This window comes from Schistocerca americana, chromosome 3 (genome assembly GCF_021461395.2).
Source record: "Schistocerca americana isolate TAMUIC-IGC-003095 chromosome 3, iqSchAmer2.1, whole genome shotgun sequence".
Lineage (NCBI taxonomy): Eukaryota > Metazoa > Arthropoda > Insecta > Orthoptera > Acrididae > Schistocerca > Schistocerca americana.
In genome coordinates, this window is record NC_060121.1 from 927,466,475 (window position 1) to 927,490,210 (window position 23,736).

Consider the following 23,736-nt stretch of genomic DNA (forward strand, 5'->3'; position numbering starts at 1 on the left):
CATCAGAACCAAATGCATCTGGTCTGACAAAAAGAGGAAACATTTTTAAACACAAATTCAAGAATTTAAACACTTTCACCAAAGTGTGGCCGGCCGCGGTGGACGAGCGGTTCTAGGCGCTTCAGTTCGGAACCACGCGGCTGCTACGGTCGCAGGTTCGAATCTTGGCTCGGGCATGGATGTGAGTGATGTCGTTAGGTTAGTTAGGTTTAAGTAGTTCTAAGTTTAGGGGACTGATGACCTCAGCTGTTAAGTCCCATAGTGCTTAAAGCCATTTGAACCATTTGAACAAAACTGTGCATCAGGTATTCATCACGTTGGGCCTTAAACTGCAAAAACCAAGAATCGCTTATTATGATCACTGTTTTATTCAGTTACTTTTAGTACTAAATTAAGCTTTTCGCAAAAATGAAGTCTAAGCAAAGTAATTAATTCTTTTCTATACATTCCCACTTTTACAAAACTTGAACTATAAATAGCACCTATGCAAGTTTACGTGGAATATTTCGTAAATAGAACTAACTGCACTTAACAGATTTGCTGCTGCACAAAAGTTAATGAGCACCATTAAAGCAGTAAATGCTCTGCAGTTCAGTGAAACAGGACAGTCGGGTGTACTGCATTGTTAGGATAAGGATCCTGGGCCAGCCGGAGTGACCAAGCGGTTCTAGGCGCTGCAGTCTGGAACCGCGCGGCCGCTACGGTCGCAGGTTCGAATCCTGCCTCGGGCATGGATGTGTGTGATGTCCTTAGGTTAGTTAGGTTTAAGTAGTTCTAAGTTCTAGGGGACTGATGACCTCAGAAGCCACGTCCTATAGCGCTCATAGCGATATGAACAATTTGAAGGATTCTGTCGAGCTGAATAACTGCAGAGTGATTCAAGATTCTCGACACCAAGTCGAATTAAACCAATTACTATCTCCAAATAAAGCAAATAACTGGACCATACGAGTAACTACGGCACTAATTTTTTCCTTGAGATGCTGGTGATGGAAGTGGCGATCTTCTGCTGCTAAAGTAAAGGCGACAATTTTACTCGTGGCTCTTGCTGTGTAAAGGCTCTAAAAATTATCTTCTTGGCTCTTGGCGTCGGTTTTTTTATGATTCAGAGCTAACCAATAAGTTCCATGAATAATTATCTAATTATCTTCCACAACCAAGACATTCTTAATAGGTTTTACTGTTTTCCTAGCCTCATCCCCCATCACACAAGACGTCAACAAGTTGCATGTTAGCCACCGACAGTCTGTATTACAAAGACTCCTTGGAGTTTTACTGCCAAATTAATTTTTCCTATTCCAGCTACGTGGGTTTCGTAGCGGCGGGATTTACCTCCAGGATTTACATAAGTAAAAACCTACGTGCCCTATGCATGAACCACTACTACAATTACTGTTTGAATATAACATCATTTAAATATGGCATGGGTTTGAAAATTACATTCACAGATTAATTATAGGGACGCTTAAAAAAGGAACATGGTGAAGCAGATGTCACATTACGCGTAATAAAGCAAAGAAGTTACATGACATAGCTATGGTCGATATTGGCCAAAAGTGTTAAACCATCTTCTATTAACTCAACGTGTCAGTCTTTTCCTGTCTCTTGGAATACAGAAAAGAGCTTCTATGGTCCATTTATCATACATTCGCGCGACTGCACGACGCGCCCACCAACGTTTCATTTTCTTGGCAATGATTACATCTTCCACTGCAGCCTGTTCCCTGATTTATTTTCTTGTTTTCCTGCACCTCCTACTACATTGCCGACGTGAATCTCTCCACTGTTCACCGAAAAGCTCTCCGGTTTTGATCGGAATCTCTCCTTCTCGGACACGTCGAGAGCTTATTTATTTTTATCGAAAGTTATCTACATAGTTTTATTCGTCCGTTAATTTCTCGCAGATTATGAATGAATTTGAAATTCTAGCTGTAAACAACAGTGATTCTACACTTTGGGCTGTATGGATGTGAAACTTCGAGTATTCAGAAAAAGGACTTTATTATTTTTTTCGTTTCTGAGTGGAAAGTTTTAAGAAAGATCTGTGATCCAGTACAAGATGAGATCATTAGGGAAGGAAGGATCCGGCGTAATTCTGTGCTGGACGAAAATTGCAACAGCCCGCACATCGTAGCCCCGATGAAAATCAAAAGGTTCGTGTGGAGAAGCCATGTCGCTCGGAGGTACTAAAGTTGATAGACTTAGAAATCTACAGATTTTACTCCCTGTCAGAGAAGACCACTAGGTAGGCCAAAGAAAAGGTAGCGAGACGGAATCCATGATAACCTGCTGCAGACCTGCACAGAAGGTGACTGGCGGCAGAAAGCAGGACAAAGAAGCCTGTGGGGCAGGGAGTGGGCTAGTGCTCCGCGCGGCCCTCTGGGCCTCGTCGCGTAAGTAATCAAGTCAACTTCTTTCCCGAAGCATGCAGTGACTGACTTCAACTGCCCTACATGTAAGAACTTATACATATTTTAGTGTGATTGTAGTGGATTTCGAAGCTTGCTCTACAACGTTCTTCTGTTCTTCGTTGAACTTTACCTGCTCTTCAGGCAAAACTGCAGGCTACTACACCATCAGAGGAACGTCAGTGCCTCACAAATACCCATTAAGATATATTCATTCTTCTTTCAGTGATACTCGCAATTTAGAACGGAAAACTATTACGATTTTTCTTTGAATTTTTGATTCTCCGTCGTATAACAAGAAGGCAAAAGTCCCGGGCTCGAGTCCCAACCCGACACAGAGTGTCAGTCTCCCAGGAAGTTTTAACAAAAATTCTCTTAGACGTGATAATAAACACTCGTTTCTAAACTAGTACCATTTCGTCTGTTTATAGCACTATAATTGCTAGTTGTTGTCGACATTTTTATCTCGTCACTCGCAAGTCTGACGAAACGTATTCACTCCTTACAATGTACAACCCTCCTGTGTTGCAAACTGATCGGAATATGAGCTATAGGTAAGGCTAGATCCGGTAAACCGAAAAATATAAGTGTATTAAGTATGAAAGCAATTTTTCTAAGGTCGAAAAATAAACTACGTTTTTTATTGTTTTTCAACCTTAAATAAGAAATTTTCTACCAAGAAGTGGCGGAAAAGAAGTGCCTCCCGCCCATCAGGAGCGGTTCTTTTTTTTTTTTTTTTTACTCTAGGCGACCATCACAGATCGTAGCTATAAAGGGGGATAGGGGGACTGAACACTGAGCGCGCCTTACGCTTTGGCCATGCAGACGCCCATACTCGAGAAAGTTTTCAGATGTCGAATGTTTGCTCGATTTCTTATGGTACTCGATTCCTTGGAGCTTTCGGTTATACGTATCACTAGCCCTAGTGCAGTGTACGTGAAACTGTTAATTGTCGCCGGCCGGTGTGGCCGGGCGGGTCTAGGCGTTACAGTCTGGAACCGCGCGACCGCTACGGTCGCAGGTTCGAATCCTGCCTCGGGCATGGATGTGTGTGATGTTCTTAGGTTAGTTAGGTTTAAGTAGTTCTAAGTTCTAGGTGACTGATGACCTCAGATGTTAAGTCCCATAGTGCTCAGAGCCATTTGAACCATTTTTTTTGTTGTTCATTGTCCTCACCAAGGCTCAGTTCTATGTGATTACATAAGCGGCAAGCATTGTATGAATTCTGCACAACCGAAAGCCAAATACACACTGTACGCATTTAACATCCATGAGCCTACATCAGCGCATAGACAGTGTCTAGTTTCACGAAAGTCTATCGCCACTGTGTCCCACTCTGGTATCCGTCGCGGTACTACGCAGACGTGTTTCACTACCGAGGATTTAATTTATGGCACTAAGAAAATTGCATCAGGGTTACCTTTATCTCAATGGAACACGGAGTGATTGTTTCCATTTCCTAAAATTTTCTTTACAAATTTTGTTCTAACAAAATAGTGTTTAATGTATTGCTGAACAGTACCTGCCCATAATCGAAAATTTCAACCAATTTCTATTGGCAAGCCAGCCGTCCCTATTGACAGGTAGTTTTGGGATGCTGGGATGGCTGGACCATCGCAGCTGGAGCTTAAGAGTAGACCCATGACTTCTAGATGCGATCATATTACAAAGAAAGTGCGACGATTTAGTAGAAATATATCAAAAAAGATGTCAATTTCAAATGAAAAAAATTATTGTGGAATGCTACATAGGTCATAAAATCATAAACCTCCCATAAAAATTCACTGAATCATAAAAAACTCTAGTCAAGTGATATCATTAAACACACTGACCTACTTCACTCACCAAGTCAGAAAACTATGGAAACAAAACAAAAAAAGTTCAATATTTCAATGTGTGTTTGAGCATGACTGTGTCTGCTATCATTCAGCGAAAATTTATGAACAGAGAAGCAATTCTCTACATCATTTACATAATTTGTATGTAAGCAGCCAACAATATTCTGGTTATTTTCTGCATCCTCTGTCTGGATTTGTTTAAGCTTCTGTTTCCCATTACATTCGAGTGCAGCCTTCACATCTGTCAAAATGGCCCACTGTGCTTCTAACTCAAAATAACAAGAAAACTGAGTTAAAATAAAGAGGTGAATGAATGTATAGTATGGACCCCAGAACACCCACATTATGAGCACAATCTAAAATCTGTAGAAAAAGACATGCCTATCTGTCCTGTAGACCATAGTATTGATCCCCTCTTCTACTGTGTATGCAAAATACTCAATTATTTACTCAAGTCCTACACATATGAAAAAAATGCATAATAAAAAATACACTGAACCAATCAACCAAATCAAAACTTGATCTATTCCTGATAATAGTACATTGGTTTCATTTGACATCACTTACGTTTACACCAATATTCCCATTAAAAAAACTCTAAGTATAAGAGAAAATGATTGTATTACATGCAAGATAGTAATTCCTGCTGAAATCCAAAGTTCAGTCAACTATTACAATAAGTCTTTCACTTAACTTCTTTTCTTTCAAGGTGATATATACTGCCAATTAGATGATTTAGCTAGAGGTAACTGCATGGCAAAAACCTTAGCCAACATATTCATTACGTATACTGAAGTAATTTTTGTTTTTTGAGAAATTTAAACAGACAGCAGACAAAATCGTTTATTAGAAACGTTACATTAATGATACATTCATCCTACTAAATGGTGCTGAAGAAGACATAGCCACAATGTATTCACAACTAAATAGTACACATTATAAAACCAAATTCACCTGTGAAATTGAAATAAATAACTGTTCTAGCTTAAAGAAATTTTTCGAGACCCAACCACTACAGGTAAATTAATCAGTAATGAACCATGCCACTCAGAAACCTATAAGAAGGCATATTTTCACCCAGTGATATAGAGATCAACAAAGAATTGGCAATAATGGAAAATTTAGCCAAAGTAAATAACTTTAATCTACAAATAAATGAAAAAATGTAACACAGAAATTAAAAGTTAAGCCAAAACGGACGCAAATGAAATTGATCTAGAAAGAGAGGAAGCCAAATAAAAGACTATATTCATAGTCCTGCCCTATTATGAAATCATTTTCATGTTATAAAGCAGGCGAAACTTTTAAAAATACAAAAGTCAGAATTGGGATTCGTACTCAAAACAATATCAGTAATATTATAAGACACACCACCAGTACAACAGACTCATGTAATAAGTTAGTTATCTACAAAATTTCATGTCACGATTGTTACATTGTATACATCAGGCAAACTGGGTAGAAACTTTCAGATATATTTTAAATACCGCACAAAATCTAACAATAACAGTGTGAGTGCCTTTGCGCTACATCTCCTGCACAACAAACCATACATCCAAAAACATTGATGAAAAGCTCTAAATTTTGTATTATACTAAGAAAGAAAAGAAAATAAATATCTTAAAAGAAATCTAAATTTTCAGTCATTTAAAAAGGCCAGCCTGATATTCTAAATGCGCAAACAGATCTTCAGAACAAAAAAGTCCTCAATAGCTCCAATCACATTCTGCTAATACCCAGTCAGAAATCATCTACACTTAAAATAAAATTTAACCTCACCTCATCTGTATTTCAGTATTTATTTTATTTTATTTTCGACTCTTTTTTATTTCATACTGTTTTTTAACTTTCTGCAACTACACACATAAATATGCAGTCATTCAATTTGAAATTATTATTCCATTTATTCCATGCTTAGCTTTATTCTTTGATCAATATAATTCCTTTATAAATGTCAAGCTGTCGAACCAACGAGATGGCATTCGTGAACCAAAATGAATGGACAACACATATTTGAAGATGCGGACAGTTCAGCTTATAAGGCATAGTTTTCTACTGGAGGTAAATGTATTTAAAACAATTTGACACACCACACATTTCTATTCGTCGAGGTAATATAATACATGAATTTTGTACAGTACCATAAAATTACTTGACAATGATCTAGAATGCTGAACCTGTTGTGAACAGATAAAACTAATACAGCAAAAGTGGAAAATGCAACATTCTTTTAATAAACTCATTGCTATGGCATCCACCAAGAAGGAAAAAACTCTTCCCCCAGTTTTATCATGGCTTCTGTCAGGAAGGAGAACCCATGTACAACATAACGTTCATTTTGCTGCTCTTGTCAACTTGAGAGTTGTTTAGCTTTTGTTAGAGTTGAAGAATCGTCTGGCAAAGCGTCTACAAATCTGCATACAGCCTGAGAATTATTACAAATATACTGTGCTGCTGTCATGTTAGTACCTGATCTATTGATCGTGGTGGTAAGTGGTAGAGGATCCAATGTAATCTGCATGTGTTTTTATATTCTAGCATGAGCTTTCTTAAAAATATTGTTAGTGCAAAATTCGAATTAGTTTAACTTTGAATTTTCCTCTTTTACTACTTTACTAACTTGGTGAATAGTTTGCACAGTGCTTGCAACTGTTTTAAATTGCAGAACGTAGACTTGAGATGTGAAAAAGCTAGTAACATGTGTGACGTTGATACATACGCAGTCGATACATTTTACGCCATCAATCCACATAACAAAACATGTATTTGGAAACTTTGCATCAGAGCGGCATTATCGGGTTTTCCCAAGACAACAAGTAAATAAAAGCTTGTGTTTCACTATTTCTCCAGTGAGTGCTGCCATTAAAATCTTCAGCACCTCGGTATCCGAGTGGTCAGCGTGGCTGACTGCCATGCAGGAGATCCTCGTTGAAATGCTAGTAGCGTCAGGGATTTTTCCTTAGTGAGAGGACTGTAACCCAGTCCTCTTATCGTTGTGGTGCCAGTTGAGGAGTTATTTGAGGATTTACTTGAACTAGAAGCAGGGGGAGCGGTGTGCTGACCACATGTGTTTCCACACTGCATCTGCATGTCGCAGAGGATGGTATGTCGGCCGATTGGCATCACGCATGCCTCTGCTCTTAATCGTGGAACTACATTTTTACACGATGATATGTTTTGCCTGTCAATGATTTCATCTAGAATAACACTGGATTGCCATTCACCACTCGCCTAACCCGCAATACTTTCATTGAAGCTGAAGATATAACTTTCTTAAAATACTCTAGAGGGGAACAGGCTTTCCGGTGTACTCCAGATACGATTCCATAATGGAACTGTTGAACGTGGCATATGATCTACTATATTCTAGAAGTACAGTAGCTGTGTCTTCTACTTTTTGAATCTGAAGATGCCAGTGGTTCACCAATAACCTGCTATCTCACAACCCTGTTGATACGTTGTAGTTGCTTCTTGGAGTGCTTTGCGCTTTCTATATGTTGCCTAATACGATTTAATTGTTGGTTCTCATCAACTGATTGAGACTTTACAAATGCTGCATTTTTCAGCTGTTCTTTCACACTGACTAGTGGCTGTTTAACAATGTGATACTTTCTCTCAGTGCTCATTTACGACTTCACGTCTTCGGTGCAGACAAAAATAAAAAATGAATCAAGTAGAATAGCACCACATGTTCCATAAGCTACACTCATCAGTGTGTGTGACGTACTGAGACGCAAATTGCTGCAACTCGTGGAGTGGCTTCGTGACAGGCTCCCTGCAATTTATCAGCGCAGCAACTGTTGTTATAACCGCCATACTTAAGTTGCGTACTTCCCAAGAATTTTCGTAATTTAGTAGCGTAAGTAAGTGATGGTAATATTTTGTTTTTATAGTTTATTGCCCGCATCTCGTGGTCGTGCGGTAGCGTTCTCGCTTCCCACGCCCGGGTTCCCGGGTTCGATTCCCGGCGGGGTCAGGGATTTTCTCTGCCTCGTGATGGCTGGGTGTTGTGTGCTGTCCTTAGGTTAGTTAGGTTTAAGTAGTTCTAAGTTCTGGGGGACTGATGACCATAGATGTTAAGTCCCATAGTGCTCAGAGCCATTTATAGTTCATTTTTTATTGCCTTACTGATATTTTATTTTCAGATCTTCATTTTTCTCTCGCTTATTTGAAAATGTTACTTCGTTTGCGCTACGGAGCGTCCGTGACGTCTAGCGAAATCACACTTAACCACCTCTGCCACTACCCACCCACTCCTGGAGATGCGCTGCGTGAGAGACAGATCACGTGATCTACTGCTCCGCGGATTTAATTGGAGGCGTTTATTGCCAGGCCCGGGTATTTACCTGCACTGCCACACTATCCAGTTTGTCTAACCGAGGATCACCATCATCACTTTGACCAACGAGATATGGTAAAACTTCTCACAACTCTAATATCAGTCACTCAAACCCTGTAGTCATCCAATTACGTTCAGAAAGATTTTGAGATGCGATCACTGAACTTGAATATGTACATCGTTAACTGTTCATACACTGGCTCCTAATAACTTCCTCCGATAATCTCAACCCGACAAAACAGGAATAAAGTCCAAAGTCGGCACATCATAAAACGCGGAAAAAAGCGTCACTAATATTTACACAGAAACGAATGAAATTTATTTCCTTCGGTTAAGCATCACCAAGTTAGCTTCGTTCAGTGAGCACTACTTCCACTTAGCTAAGGACTCCACGCTTCAATTTACAGATCTGATCAGAAGTATCCGGACACTCCTATGTAGTGCAAAACTGGCCACTTGACGTTATGAGGGGCGGACCCCAAGGCAGGAGTGTTGCACTTTTAATAGAGAACCAATGACATAAAAACAGCTCCGTCAGGAGAGTCCAGTGACTTCGAGCGTAGACTAGTCATCAAATGTCACCTGCGAATAGCGCACCGATCATATCACAACCGTATCAGTGTTGCGATTCGAGCCAGCCTGATTAGGTGTGGAAACAGCTGACACAACAGTGGAAGAAGGCGGAAGCCTTTCCACACCATCAGCTGCTGAAGTGTTTTTAGCATACGTACCGCAAGGCTCAAAGCCCAAGCACGCGCAGCCTGAAAGCGTATAAATACCCAGCCATTTTGTACTAAAGTCACTTGCGTTGGTACCGCAGCTCTACTACCATGGACCTGTGACGCTTGGGCGCCGTCCAGAATGCTGTTTGTGGACTGAAGGTTTGCCAGTGATGTGACTGCGAAATGGAAACGTGATGTAAAACCCAGAAACAAACAAGTCGAGACAGGCCTCATGTACTGACGAACAAGGAACATCGAGCATTGTGGTAGGTGGTTGAAAAAAATCGCATGGAATCAGCGGAAGGAATCACTCATGAGTTCGAAAGTGCTATCACCAGTCCCACTAGCACAATAGCTGTGGGTGGGGTGTTAAAAAGAATGAAGTACCATAGTCGAGCAGCTCTTCATAAGCCGCGTATTTCTTTAGTAACTTGTAAGCAACACTTGAGATTTTTGGGTTTACCGAAAACCTGGAGAATGTTACCTGCCATTATGTGCAGTGCCAACAGTGAAGTATGGAGGTGATGTTGCAATATGACACGGCGTCTTTCATGGTTAAGGAATGGACAGTTGTTGCGCTTATGAAAACGCAAAATGCGGAAGGGTTTGAACACAGTTTACAGCATTGTGTACTATGTACAGTACAGTAAGAGTTCGGAGATGACTGTTTGTCATACAGTAGCATCTGTGTGGCAGTAGTTAGTAGACATTCCTGAAATGGACTGATCTGCTCACAGTCCCGACGTGAACCCAATCGAAGAGCTTTAGATTCAGTTAGAATGTTGATTTGTCCAGACACTAGCGTGTAATATCACTACCTCCTTTGATTTCGGCTCTTTTGAGGAAGAATGGGCTGACATTCCTCCACAGACGTTCAGACATATCATTGAAACTGTCCCTAGTAGAGTTCAAGCATACATAAAAGCGAAGTGTGCACTCATCCCATATTAATGTCCACTATTAGGTGTGCCTCTTCCATTGAGCGCTTGCACGCTCACCGAAACGCAACACTCACCTAGAAAACTGAAGGAGGACTAAACAGAACTCCACGCCAGCACATCGGAACGTACTTCCAGTTCTTGTAATCTTTCCGTACAACTTCGTTGATCACGCTAACTCGTGACTTCATAAAACGCTTCAAAATTCTAACTTCGACCCATAGGGCCCACGACTAACTATTACGACCCCCTAAGAACTACCAGGCGACTCTTCGGTTTCGCTAGCTCCAAGCGCCACCACAGAATCGCTTTTACATCCCTGCCTTTCATCCAGTCAGAGTTAGTGGACTCCTGCATATAGTTTCATTGGCCCCATCTCGGTTGCGGTAAAAAATGCTCCTTCCTGACAGGTTTTTGCACATTTCCGGAACGAGCCAGGGACATCTGTCATCCTTGGGAAAATCACTAGCCCTCGAGACAGCCCTTGAACATCTCTTCCACAGCCCATTTAGGAGGATTAGGGAAAGACCAGCACACCACCTTGAAGCTGGGCAAAAGCTTGTCCCCCTTGCACCGGAAACAGTCTGCGGCATGCTCAGCAACCACAGGACCAACACAAACGCGCAGCCGGGAAATGATGTGTTACGATGTTATTTCGGTTTTGCGTATTTGTTTCGTTAATCATCATTATGTGACAGAACTGGCCTATATTAGCTGTTAACGTCTGCACTACTTTAAGCCCTGAAACAATTCTTTAGAAAGGGTTGTGATTCCTCTTTTTTTTTTTTTACTTCAGTTGGATCAACTACAAAGAAAATAAATTGCTAGAAATGCATGGCACTTACAAATTACATGTAAAAGGTATCATTTAGTTGTGAAAAAAGTAAATAACTTAAAGAAATGTTTGTTACAGCACTGAATGTTCAGTGTGGCTACTTTTTGTAACACGACAAACATCCCAACTGTAGTCAGTTTCCTGCCAAATCCTACGAAGCAAATCTTGATGTATGGTGGCAACTGCTTGTGTTATCCGTTGTCACAGCTCGTGGACGTTTCGAGGAAGCGGAGGAATAAACACTTTGTCTTTAATGTAACCCCGTGCGCAGAAGTTGTATGGGGTTAAATCAGGTGATAATATCCAACATGTCGAGTCCAAGTCGGTAAATTCCTACGGAGATATGCAACAACTTCACGATCATAACGTGAAGGCGCGCCATCTTGCTGGAAAATAAAGTCTGTGCCCCTATTCAGTTATAATTGAGGCATTAGATAATGTTCAAGCACATCCCGGTACGTTATGCCAGTTACAGTGGACTTGGCAAAATAGAAAGGACCGTAAATCGTGTTACAGCTTACTGTGCAAAAAAACATTTACCTTAGGCGAGTCCCTTACATATTCAATTACGTGACGTGATTTCCGTTCATCTCACATCCGAACATTATGCCCATTCGCTTTACGGCAGCTATGGAACGTGTCTTCCTAATTGCACACAGTTTTATTAAGAAAATCATCTTCAGTTTGCATCTTGTTAAACATTTCTACCCTAAACTCACTGGTTTTTCTTTGTCAGTTTCTCTTAAAGCCTGCAACAATTCTAATTTGCAGAGTTTGAAAAGTGTTTCCGTAATACCTTCTATACTGTAAGACTAGGTATATTCAATTCTAAACTGCAAAAACTCGTTGATTTACGCGGACTACGAATGTGAGACTGCTGAACTTGTTCGATAGCTGCGTGAGAGACTGATGGCCGACTCTGACCTGGTGTCCTACGTGCTACACAGCTAGTTTCGGTGAAACGATTGTACCAATTCATAAAAGTTTGTCTTTGAGGTAGTAGCTTGCGATATTTACTCTTGAATTGTAGCAGATCTGGATTCGTGAAACCATAAACACTGCGCTCGCCATTCACAGTTATACGACTTCATGATGACTGTTGAAATAACTCAATCGCGCGTGCCACCTAGCAGAAACGTTGGGAACTAACATTGTTAGGTGCGAGTAAAACTTGAAGATATACTGCATTCAGTGCTGTATCAAACATTTCTGTAAGTTATTTAACCTTTACACAACTAAAGGTTACTTTTATAAAACAAATTTACAAACACTCTGTATAAGAATATTCCTGCATTCTCTCTCTGGGAATGAACGTGAGGTAGAAGAGGAGGAGGGTGACAAGAAACAGCAGATTGGCTTTTAGGCTTACAAGTGCCAAATAGTGAGGTAGAAGATTCCCATTGTGGTTGAATGAGCATTTCAGACGGATAAACTAAAATGCAGGCCTAACCTCGCTATGAGTAGTTGTTAAAAGTTCCTGGAGGAATAGTGACAACACAATTTGCGAATATAATCAAGAAAGAAGGCGCCGAAATGGAATGAAATTCGTGGTAGAAGTGGGCCCTTTATAGTATTCTACAAACAAACAAAAATGGCATACGATCCATACAAGTCTGTTAACGAAATATCGCTAATATTTGCAGCTCGTCATTGATGACTGAAACCATTAACATTCCATGAGGTAACGCATATTTTCAGAATACGTCCTCCACATAACAGCCCACTTGATATCCAGTGGAACATGTATGTCCTCCTTACTGTTTCTCAAAAATGAAAATGGTGGGCAAGCTTTTCAAAACTTATCTTCTATCATAAATTGTTTCAGGCCAAAAGCCAAACATTCATCAGTGTGTCTCGAAAAATAGGGTACGCGGTATCTGGCGCGGAAGAAGTATAAGTGCTACAAAAGGTACTGACATTGAAAGAATGTGCAAAGGAGTTGACACTGAAAAAGATATAAAAACTTTCAACAGATTTATAGTTAACAGTACCTGTTTCCTGCTTTCTTTGCTTAATAAGTCATTTACAACAAATTATACGCCAAAAAAGTACGATCTAGCAACTAAAAATCCTATATCTACCACTGAGTGGGGGCTGTTATGTTTACTCGACGTTTCTAATGAAGTGTAGGCCTCATACATTCGAGCAATATTTCGATAGTTGACGATAGTAATACAAGTGAGTCGCAGAATACAAATCATAACTACACATTACATGCACATGTTGCTCTTATATAACATGTGATGTGTAGGGTCATGATCCAGATCTTACCCACAAGTGTTCATGGATTTCGGCGTGTGGCTATATATATATATATATATATATATATATATATAGTGTTATGTGTAAGATGAACTATTCGCACGAATTAAAAAAGAATATTAAGAAACAGCCTTCATTGTGCCACGTTTTCATTTGTAAAAAAATTATGTATTAACAACCCGATTTAAATTTTTTTTGTTAAAATCTGAAATAATTTAACAGCCTAATATTTGGTCTTTGTGACTGCGGCCTAATGGTTAAAGGAGACTGGATTTGTCACGAAAGGTGCTGCAGCGAATTTTGTCATTTCAATAACACTATACTCCAGAAGTATAGGCTTTGGGGTAGTCGAGGTCTTAATAACTTTGCACTGCGTAAAGTAATATATCCTTGCTGAAGGCATGGGAGACAGTCACCAAATTTGGCTTTCACGGTTACTAATGTTTACTCTCGACACAGGTCCGATACGTAGAAATATCGTCAAATGTTATTATAAGAACGTCCACGTCTGGTCCACAATGCAATTCATTAGAAGGCACGGTCGTCGCGAACTCAGTATTTTTCATATGTTCACTTTTTGATCAAAGCAGATACGGGTTTTTTTATACCAATCAGTGACAATTTACTGAGGGTCAACCGACTTCAACGGGGTGGCACTCACCCGATACAACTTCCGAGTTCCCATCCATCACCTTCCGCTACGCCATCGCATCAACAGCTCGTTAAACTCAGCGACAACAATGTCACCCACACGGAGCTGTCGGCTCTCGACAATCGGTCCTTTACGTACTCGTTGCCTGTGTGAGCGAATTACGATTATCTCTGTGGAACAGACTTTGGATCCCTTACAGTTTGTAGCATAAAGTAAGTGACAGTCCCAGATCAGAACACTATGTCTCATTATTCTGTGGTTTCTGAAGTTCCTTAGATACCTAGGATACACGAGGCAACATCGAAGACGAAATATGGAAATAGTTTATTTGGGCTAACAGCCTCCAAATGAAAAGATACACGAATATAAAAGACAATGTAAAGGTCGCATTTGTAGAATGGAGACTGGTAAGTTATCATTAATGCTACGTAAATAGAAACCAAGAAGACGAAGAAACATAAGAAGACCCACAACATGATGGAAGGATTTAGATTAATTTGTATAATTAGGAGTAACAGCAAAACCTGATGTGTACAAAAGTAAAAGAATAACTTAGTTGATACTCCTGATGGCAGTCTCCACCGTAGTGCAGGTAACTCAGCTGTTTATGAGGAAACGTTATCTGATAGAAACTGCAGTCGTTAGCCAATCAGATATGGGTAAATATGAACATAATCTAACGACTGCCGACGAGCTCTTGGTGTAGAGAAATACATATTTGTGCTTTTCACAAAACGCAAAAATGTAGCAATTCGTATCTAAAATGCTATTGAATAGTAGCTAGGGTCAATCAAATCATGCAATCACCTGTGACCCACAATATGAAATGGAAACATCATAGCAGTACAAATTTAAGTAAATGCGAATGGCAGGCTTCGACTTATCAGTAGGGTGTTATGGAACTATATTTTGTCTGGGGTACGTAAAACGCTTGAACGGATTATCCTGGAATACTAACTGTGTGTCTGGAACCCATACCGGACGATCAGGGGATACAGGGCGTATTCAAAGAATGGCAGCCCGTGCGCTCCCAGGCTTGTTTGCCTGGTGGTGAAAAGCTACAGAAATAGAGGATTCCAGGTGGTACACACCAGAGAGAAGTCCCCACTTACAAGAACTACTTATCCGTGCAGAACATACAAATGTTCTTCAGTTCTCTTCACCCCCCCCCCCCCCCCCACACACACACAAAAATCCTCTCGAAGCGACCTAACATTCTCCTATTGACAATTATGAAGTTAGAACATAGACATATAAGCGGTTCATCCATGAATGTAGAGCAAAGAAACACTAATGGGTGTACAATATCAGTAATTATTTATCAGTCTTCCCTATTTTGCTTCACTCCAAGTAAATAGGAAAATCATGACGTCATCAAACAAATGCCAGATATTTATCTGCAGACCTCTTTTAAAAACAATAAAGCGCTGAAGAAAAGCGTATGCCATGCCTGTACACAAGAAGAGCAAAAGAATGGAACCGCAAAACTACAGACCCATATCGTTAACGTCGATATACAGAATTCTTGATTATATTGTAAGTTCGATTATAACACATTTCCTAGAAACAGAAAAGTTTCTGTCCACAGATCAGCAAGGATGTAAACGCGTAGCTCGTGCTGAACTCAGCTTGCTCTTTTCTCAGACAATATCTTGCGAACCATTGACGAAGGGCAACAGCCAGAGTCCGTATTCCTAGATTTCCGAAAAGTGTTTGATACGGTGTCCCACTGCAGACTGTCAACGACGGTCCGAGCATGCAGGCTGGGATCCCAGATATCTGAGTGCCTCGAAGAGGTCTTAAGTAGGTTGCTCTCGACGGCCAGTGTTCATCGGGGATAAACGGTATCGTCAGCATTGCCTCAGGGACGTGTGATAGGACCGCTCTGGTTCTGTATAAACATAAATTATCTGACGGATATGGTGAGCAGCAGACTGACACTGTTTGCTGCGGAGAAGTATCGTCGTTGAGTGACTGCAGAAGGATTCAAGATGATTTAGACAGAATTTACCTTTGGTGTGACGAACAGCAGTTTGCTCTAAATGTAGAGAAATGTATGTTAATCCAAAAGGGGTAGGAGAAACCACCCGGTAACACTCGAATGCAGTATCAGTGGTCGACTTTCGTTTATTAGAAGAGTTTAGGAAAGCGTAGCTCATCTACAAAGGAATCCGCTTTAAAAAACTTGTGCCACGTATTTTTTTAATACTGCTGGAGTGTTTGAGATCGCCGAAGGTCAGATTCGAAGAAAACATAGGAGCAATTCAGAAGCGCGCTGTTAGATTTGTTACATATAGCCTGATCAACACTCAAGTGCTACGGAGATTCTGCGTAAACTCAGATGGGAGTCACTGGAGGGAAGACTGCATTCTTTTCGCGAAGTTTGGGGAACGGGACATTTTGCACTGACTGCACAACGACTCTACTGCTGTCAGCGTGCATCTCATGTAAGGACCGCGAAGACAGAATAATAGAAATCAGGACTCGCACGAAAGTATATAGTCATTATCCCCTCGCTCCATTTCCCAGTGGAATGGGAAAGGAAACAGTAGTGGTCCAAGATACCCTCAGCCATACATCGTACTGTGGCTAGCGGAATGTGTGCGTAAATGTAGAGGTAGAAAGTATGCGGATTCTGATTAATACAAATAAAGAAAGCTGAAGGCTGTATTTAGAATGAGAGCTAGTCTATGCACTCAGAGGTACAGATACAATCGAGAATAAGGCGTACTAGCGCTCCGACATATACAGGGTGTTACAAAAAGGTACGGCCAAACTTTCAGGAAACATTCCTCACACGCAAAGAAAGAAAATATGTTATGTGGACATGTGTCCGGGAACTCTTACTTTCCATGTTAGAGTTCAATTTATTACTTCTCTTCAAATCACATTAATCATGGAATGGAAACACACAGCAACAGAACGTACCAGCGTGACTTCAAACACTTTGTTACAGGAAATGTTCAAAATGTCCTCCGTTAGCGAGGATACATGCATCCACCCTCCGTCGCATGGAATCCCTGATGCGCTGATGCAGCCCTGGAGAATGGCGTATTGTATCACAGCCGTCCACAATACGAGCACGAAGAGTCTCTACATTTGCTACCGGGGTTGCATAGACAAGAGCTTTCAAATGCCCCCATAAATGAAAGTCAGGAGGGTTGAGGTCAGGAGAGCGTGGAGGCCATGGAATTTGTCCGCCTCTTCCAATCCATCGGTCACCGAATCTGTTGTTGAGAAGCGTACGAACACTTCGACTGAAATGTGCAGGAGCATGTTCGAATCCTGTCTCGGCATGGATGTCTGTGATGTCCTTAGGTTAGTTAGGTTTAAGTAGTTCAAAGTTCTAGGGGACTGATGACCTTGATGTCAAGTCCCATAGAGCTAAGAGCCATTCGAACCATTTTGTTGTCTACTACCCGATAAAACAGCTTCTTAGTCACCCTATAAGAGAAGAGAGGGCAGTATCCCGCAAGTACTTTAATATAAGAGTCGTGGTCCCAAATGTCGGGAAATACCCCGAAAGTAGATGTCACATGTTGAGCATGTGACGTACCTCGCCCCACGCGCAATGGTTGAGCCTATCGCTCTATCGCAAGTCAAATATTAACATCGGTGTGGCTCCGGGTCAGGTACACGACTTTAGTGCGTGGGGATCTGAGTTCGAGTCTAAAAGGCTGTATTTTTCCTTTACTGCTTTTGACAGCCATTTTTTTACATTGAGGTAAGATCAATTACTCTATTTACCGGTCTCGCGCTCTCCGCTGGTTTATTGCAAAGTACAGTACAACAAAAACCTGCCGTATTGCGTCACGTCACAAGTAAATGAGTACAAGCTTCCGAATCGCATCGTTACCAGTAAATATCCTACTTTTTCTGTGCTAAATACTGTCTGTAATCAAAAAAAGAAGGGACAAAAGGAAAGAAACACAAAATAAGAACAGCTTTCACTTGGTCACAGCGAGGACAATAATTTTGTAACTTAAACGTATACGACGGTTCACAATTACAAAAGGTGTTAGAAATTTGTACCTTTTGTTCGAATGCAAGTATTGTATCGCTCAATCATCCATTCGCGTCAAAACCCAACCGCTGCACGTGCGATGAAGTACGTCATCTGGTGACTTCACATGTTCAAGATTTATCATCCATTTTTGGGATATTTTCCGATATTTGCGACCCTGTGTGTCTTATATTAAATTGCTTGTCTCAGCCTCATCTACATTGCTTTGGGGATTTCTAAACGTAAATAAGAATCAACTTGTATCATGTATCCTCCTTGTCGGGGGACCAAAAACAGAAAGACGAATACCTCATGTCCATCAGACAAAAGAAGAAAACAGCAGCAGCGATACAACTGTTCTAAGAGCATTCTACCCTCAAAATACCTTCATGAAACATCACCTACCGCGAAAGTTATTGAAAGACTACCGTCGCTGATGGGGAAGGCTCCACACGATACGGGACACAGCCTACATAGAAGATCGCCGAGTTGCCTACGGCTCAGGCGCAACATAGCTAATGTTCGACTCCAGAGAGGACGCACACGAACGGGACTAAGTTACGTATCCGCCCGACGGCACAAAAATAGCTCTACAGGGAACAACCATTCGCAAACGCGAATATAAGCAGACACTTGACTCCTCTCCAGCGCAGTCTCTAACACACTCGTCGGAACATAGTGACGACAGTGTCTCGGGACTTACCTACAGCCTCCGTTAAGAAGAGCTAAAACGGACATTACACAAATGATGATGATCATCGTTCAGTGTTCAAAGACAGATCAGTACAAATGAACAGTGAACTCCGTACATTGAAATGCATAATCTTCATACTGCAGTTAATTATTGTAAAACTTTTAGCAATAAATTGTTGCTAACCTGTGTTTGTCATAGGTGCTGCCTAACACACTTTGAACCGTTGTCGAATCTGATAGTTGATACTTGCAAACTTCCCAACACGTAACAACAACCATTTATATGTTTGGCACCAAGTGCCTTTGATGAACACACAGTGCGTATATTCCAGCTGGCACAGAGACTATTGTCTATCTTGCACTTCACAGTGTCCGCAGCTCGTGGTCGTGCGGTAGCGTTCTCGCTTCCCACGCCCGGGTTCCCGGGTTCGATTCCCGGCGGGGTCAGGGATTTTCTCTGCCTCGTGATGACTGGGTGTTGTGTGCTGTCCTTAGGTTAGTTAGGTTTAAGTAGTTCTAAGTTCTAGGGGACTGATGACCATAGATGTTAAGTCCCATAGTGCTCAGAGTCATTTGAACCATTTTGCACTTCACAGTGGTTCGCTGTGTATACAGTCTGTTCCCATGACTACTACTACTACTACTACTACTACGACGACGACGACGACGACGACGACGGAAATGATGCTGATGACGAATCGACTGAGCCAGAAGTCATCTTCGAAAACGAGGAAATTTGAAATTTACTTTTGGTCTTGTAGTGTTGTTATCAGCCCACTCGGACACTCGTGCGTGTTAAAACGCCGCTTCCAGGACTAGTAGGTGCGCCGGCCTCGGATCGAATCCGCCCGGATTACGGACGAGGGGCAGTGTACCGGCCAGCCCGGATGTGGTTTCTCAGGCGTTTTCCCAAATACCACTAGGCGAATACCGGGCTGGTACCGAAGTCCAGCCTCAGTTACGCGGTTGGCAAACAGAAAACTTCCGCTCACTTCCACACAGACAGTCCCGCGGAGGGGAGGGGTAACGGGAAGGTAGGTAAGTGGGTGGCAACAGGAAGCCTTTAATAATCGTGCCGACGCTGCGCCGACATGTGACAAAGACACAAGAAAAAAATTATGATGGTGCATTGTCTTGTAATGTTCCTAAGCCCCACACTGTTCGCCTTCGTTTTATAAAATGTATGAATTTTCTAACGGTAAGGCACCACGCTGGCACCATTGTGTTGTAAAGCATTTTTGATTCAATCAAAAGTACATTTATTAAATATAATTGCTACTGACAATGACAAAATCTAATTAGACACATTTTTGTTATAGAGACTACGTTTGCAGCATTAGGGAAACACAGTGGTCATATTGTAATTTGCTGTAACGTTTTTATTTTATTTTGTTGCATATTTTAGCCTGAGATCACACAAATGCTATCAGTATCAACTCATAATGATGACGAAACCTGTAATGATACCATTTGTGTTGTCTGAGTCTCAAATATTCACTGGAAATACTGGTTATTTATAATAATGCATTCACAATGCGAGTAACTTGGAGTTTCCCAGCTTCTATGCAAACATGATAACGTCACAGCCGGTCTTGTTTGAAAAACGTCACAGGATATTCTTGGCAGGATATCGGTTTTAGCCTCGATATGTGTCTTGTACAACTCGTGTGACATCACATGGAGGAATAGAGTCGGGGTCAGATCATGTGAACGAACTGGGTAAGAAACAATGGGTTCTCTATTTAACAATCTTTCAAGGAGAGACTACGGAAGTGTTCACAGACAAGATGTGCAAAGTGAGCCGAGTCTCGAACCATGTTGTCACCTCATACTTACAGGAAGATAAAGTGTGGTATCTTCCTACAGTGTGGTAACCATGTCTGTCAGAAACACAGTGCGTACTGAGGCAGTTAAGCGGAGAAGATACTGTCCTGTTAACCAGAACTGAAGATGCCTGCCCACGAATTCACGGGAAACCTCTCTTGATGGCTCTCTGCAACAAGAACGTAGATATCCTCAACGGATCACACGTGAATACTGTGATTACAGAGCACTCCATCTCTAATCAAGTTGGCTTCATCCGAGTAAAGAACGTACACAGGAAAAGGAAGATGCACCATATGGCACTAAAGCAGCGATTAGCTCAACACGCCAGGAGGTCATAAATCGGCAAGAGTCAAAACTTACACTTTCTGATAAATAGTTTCACTAATAGTTTCGTCACAACCGTATAGTGCTGTGAGAAGACCCTATTTCACGCTTCTGAAGCCCCTAAAGCCCCTCAGAGAAGAACACGTATCCTCCAAGTCGGACACTTACATTTATGCAGACTGAACCGACGAATGAAACTTTGCACCAAGACTGGGATTCGAGCCTGCGCCTCCTGTTCACTAGGCAGACCGTGGCGGGTGGTGTGGTGAGTAGCGGTACGTCATAGATGTGTGAAACTTGAAAAGTCTCATACTTACATTTCCTCCTCCTCCGACGCCGTGTTGTGGCACCACCAGCTCTGTTTGCTTAACTGCCAGAACAGTCCCGGAAACGTGCTTTGGATGTCTACTATGAGGGCGCTTCGCAAAAACAGTCTTCCAAGTTCTCTTACACTTACCGTTCACTTCTCGGTGTAGAAAAATCATACCGTTTCGCTACAGCCGATCTTTTGCATACTTCATCTTGTGTTTTATATGCTACGTATCTTATAATTATCTTATATCTTATATATTTGAAACATCTACGGCAATCTTGTTGTTGTTGTCGTCATAGTCGTTTCGGAGGTGTTGGTGGCGCACCGGTGGTGATCATGGTCGGGGTGATGGGAGGTGGTGGTGTCTGCAATCCAAAGACTGCTTTGATGCAGTTCTCCATGTTAGTCTGTTTGTGCAAGTTTCTTCATCTTCACGTAACTACTGCAACATGCGTCTTCTTGCACTTTCTTACTGTATTCTGGCCCTGATCTTCGCTTATAGGTTTCACTCAGGCACGTCTGTCTACATCAGTTCAACTATTCCTTGATGTCTATCAACATCCCTTGTTTTACTTAAGTTGTACCATAAAGCTCTTCACTTTCCAGTTTGTGTCAGTATCACTTCGATGGTCATAAGATCTAGCCAACTATCTTCAGCACTGTTCTGTGGCACCACGTTTCATGGCTTGTACATATCTTCTTGTATTGTCTGATCTTCAGGATTCATCTGTTGCACCCCACTTCGGAAGTTTCTATTCTTTTCTTGTCTGTACTGTTCTTCGTCCACCTTTCTCTTCCATCTAAGTCTATACTCCAGACAGAAACCTTAAAAAAAGACTTCGTAACTCCAAACTTATGATGAAATTTTTCTGTTTGTTAGGAACATTTCTTCTGCAATTGCCAATCTGTATTTTATACCCTCTTCACTTCAGCTACCATCAGTTATTTTGCTACTATTAGCAAAACTAATCTGATACTTTTAGTGTTACATTATCTAATCTAATTCCCTCAGCATCGACAACATTCCGCTATCCGTGTTTTACGTGTGCTGACGGTGGGCTTACAGCCTGTTTTAAAGACGACACCCATTCCGTTCAACTTATCGTGCAAGTCACTTGTTGTCTCTGGCAGATCTACAATATTACGGGAAAACTTCAAAGTTTATTTCTCTTCTTTCTGAACCTGGAGTTCTTTTTCCAATTTTTCTTTCGTTTCCTTTACTTAGTGTACAGAGAGGTTAATCAGCTTAAAGATATTAAACGGTATTTCCGTTCATCTACAAATCTATAAATGGTATAAACTTAGATTTTTGCTTCTCAGTCTTAATCGCCAGTTAACAGTAACGCTGACGATCTAGTGTGTATAAGCAGACATAGACGGTTAACCTGTTCCGAAAATGAAACAATTCCTGGCGATTAGCCTATGGAGTATTGTAGTTAGAGGCGAGGTGGCTTTACGACTGCATTCGCGGAGAGACACGTGAATCATAGTGGGAGAGAGTAGCAGCGGCAGCGGCAGCGGCAGCGCGGTAGGACAGGTGCAGGGGGCGCCAGAGGGCGTGGCCCGGGCAGGGGTGGCTCCAGCCCTCAGGCGGCGTTGCCACGGCACACACAGCCGCGGCCCGGCACAGCGCGGATCGAGAAATCACACAAGTTTCCAGGAAGCCACAGTGGTTTCACTTGAGACACAGACAAAGTAGAAGGATGGAGAAAAGCCCGGTGACTACATCTATTTCTAAAATGTAAACTTTCACGGCCGGAAATACCATGTCCATTATAATTATCCGGGCTGTTATGCCGTGGCTCGCTACTGACTGCCGCTAAATTCCGTGTCCGCGCGCCCCCGCGCCGCGGCGTGACGTCACGTGTTTTGAAAACGTCAGTGCAATTGGCCGCTGTCCGTCGCCGTCGATCGCCGTTGCCATCACCCAGTAGTGGACGAGTGGTACACATCTTCTTTAACACCGGCATCCATATACCGTTTAATTTGACGCCCTCCTCCTTTCGGTTGAAATTATTTGGGTGTTTAGCGATTTCGATTGCCTCCCTGTAGAGCCTTTCGTAGTATCCGCTCGTGGCCGCTAGTACTCGCGTCTCCTCGAAACGAATATTGTGGTTCCCTGGCTGGAAAGCATGCTCCGCAACAGCTGATCGTTCCGTTTCTCCTCTTCTACAATTTCCCTTGTGCTCTTCCAAACGTTTAGAAACAGTTCTTTTGGTGGTACCCACATAAACATCACCACAGCTGCATGGGATCCTATACACTCCAGATTTTTCCAATGGTTTGCGAGCGTCCTTGGCAGGCCTAAGGTATTCCTGTATCTTCCTGGTGGGCTTGTAAATTACGGTAATATTTCGCTTCGTCAAGATCCTCCCTATTCTTTCCGTTACATTTTTAACAAACGGCAGGAAAACCTTAGATTTTGCAGTAGCCTGTACGTCAGTATGATTTCTGCGTGGCTGCCTCAACGCACGTTTTATTTCGGCGGACGAATATCCGTTCTTCGTTAGTGCATTGTGGAGATGGTCCATCTCAGCGTCGAGCAACTCAGGTTCACAAATATTTCTAGCTCTGTCCGCTAA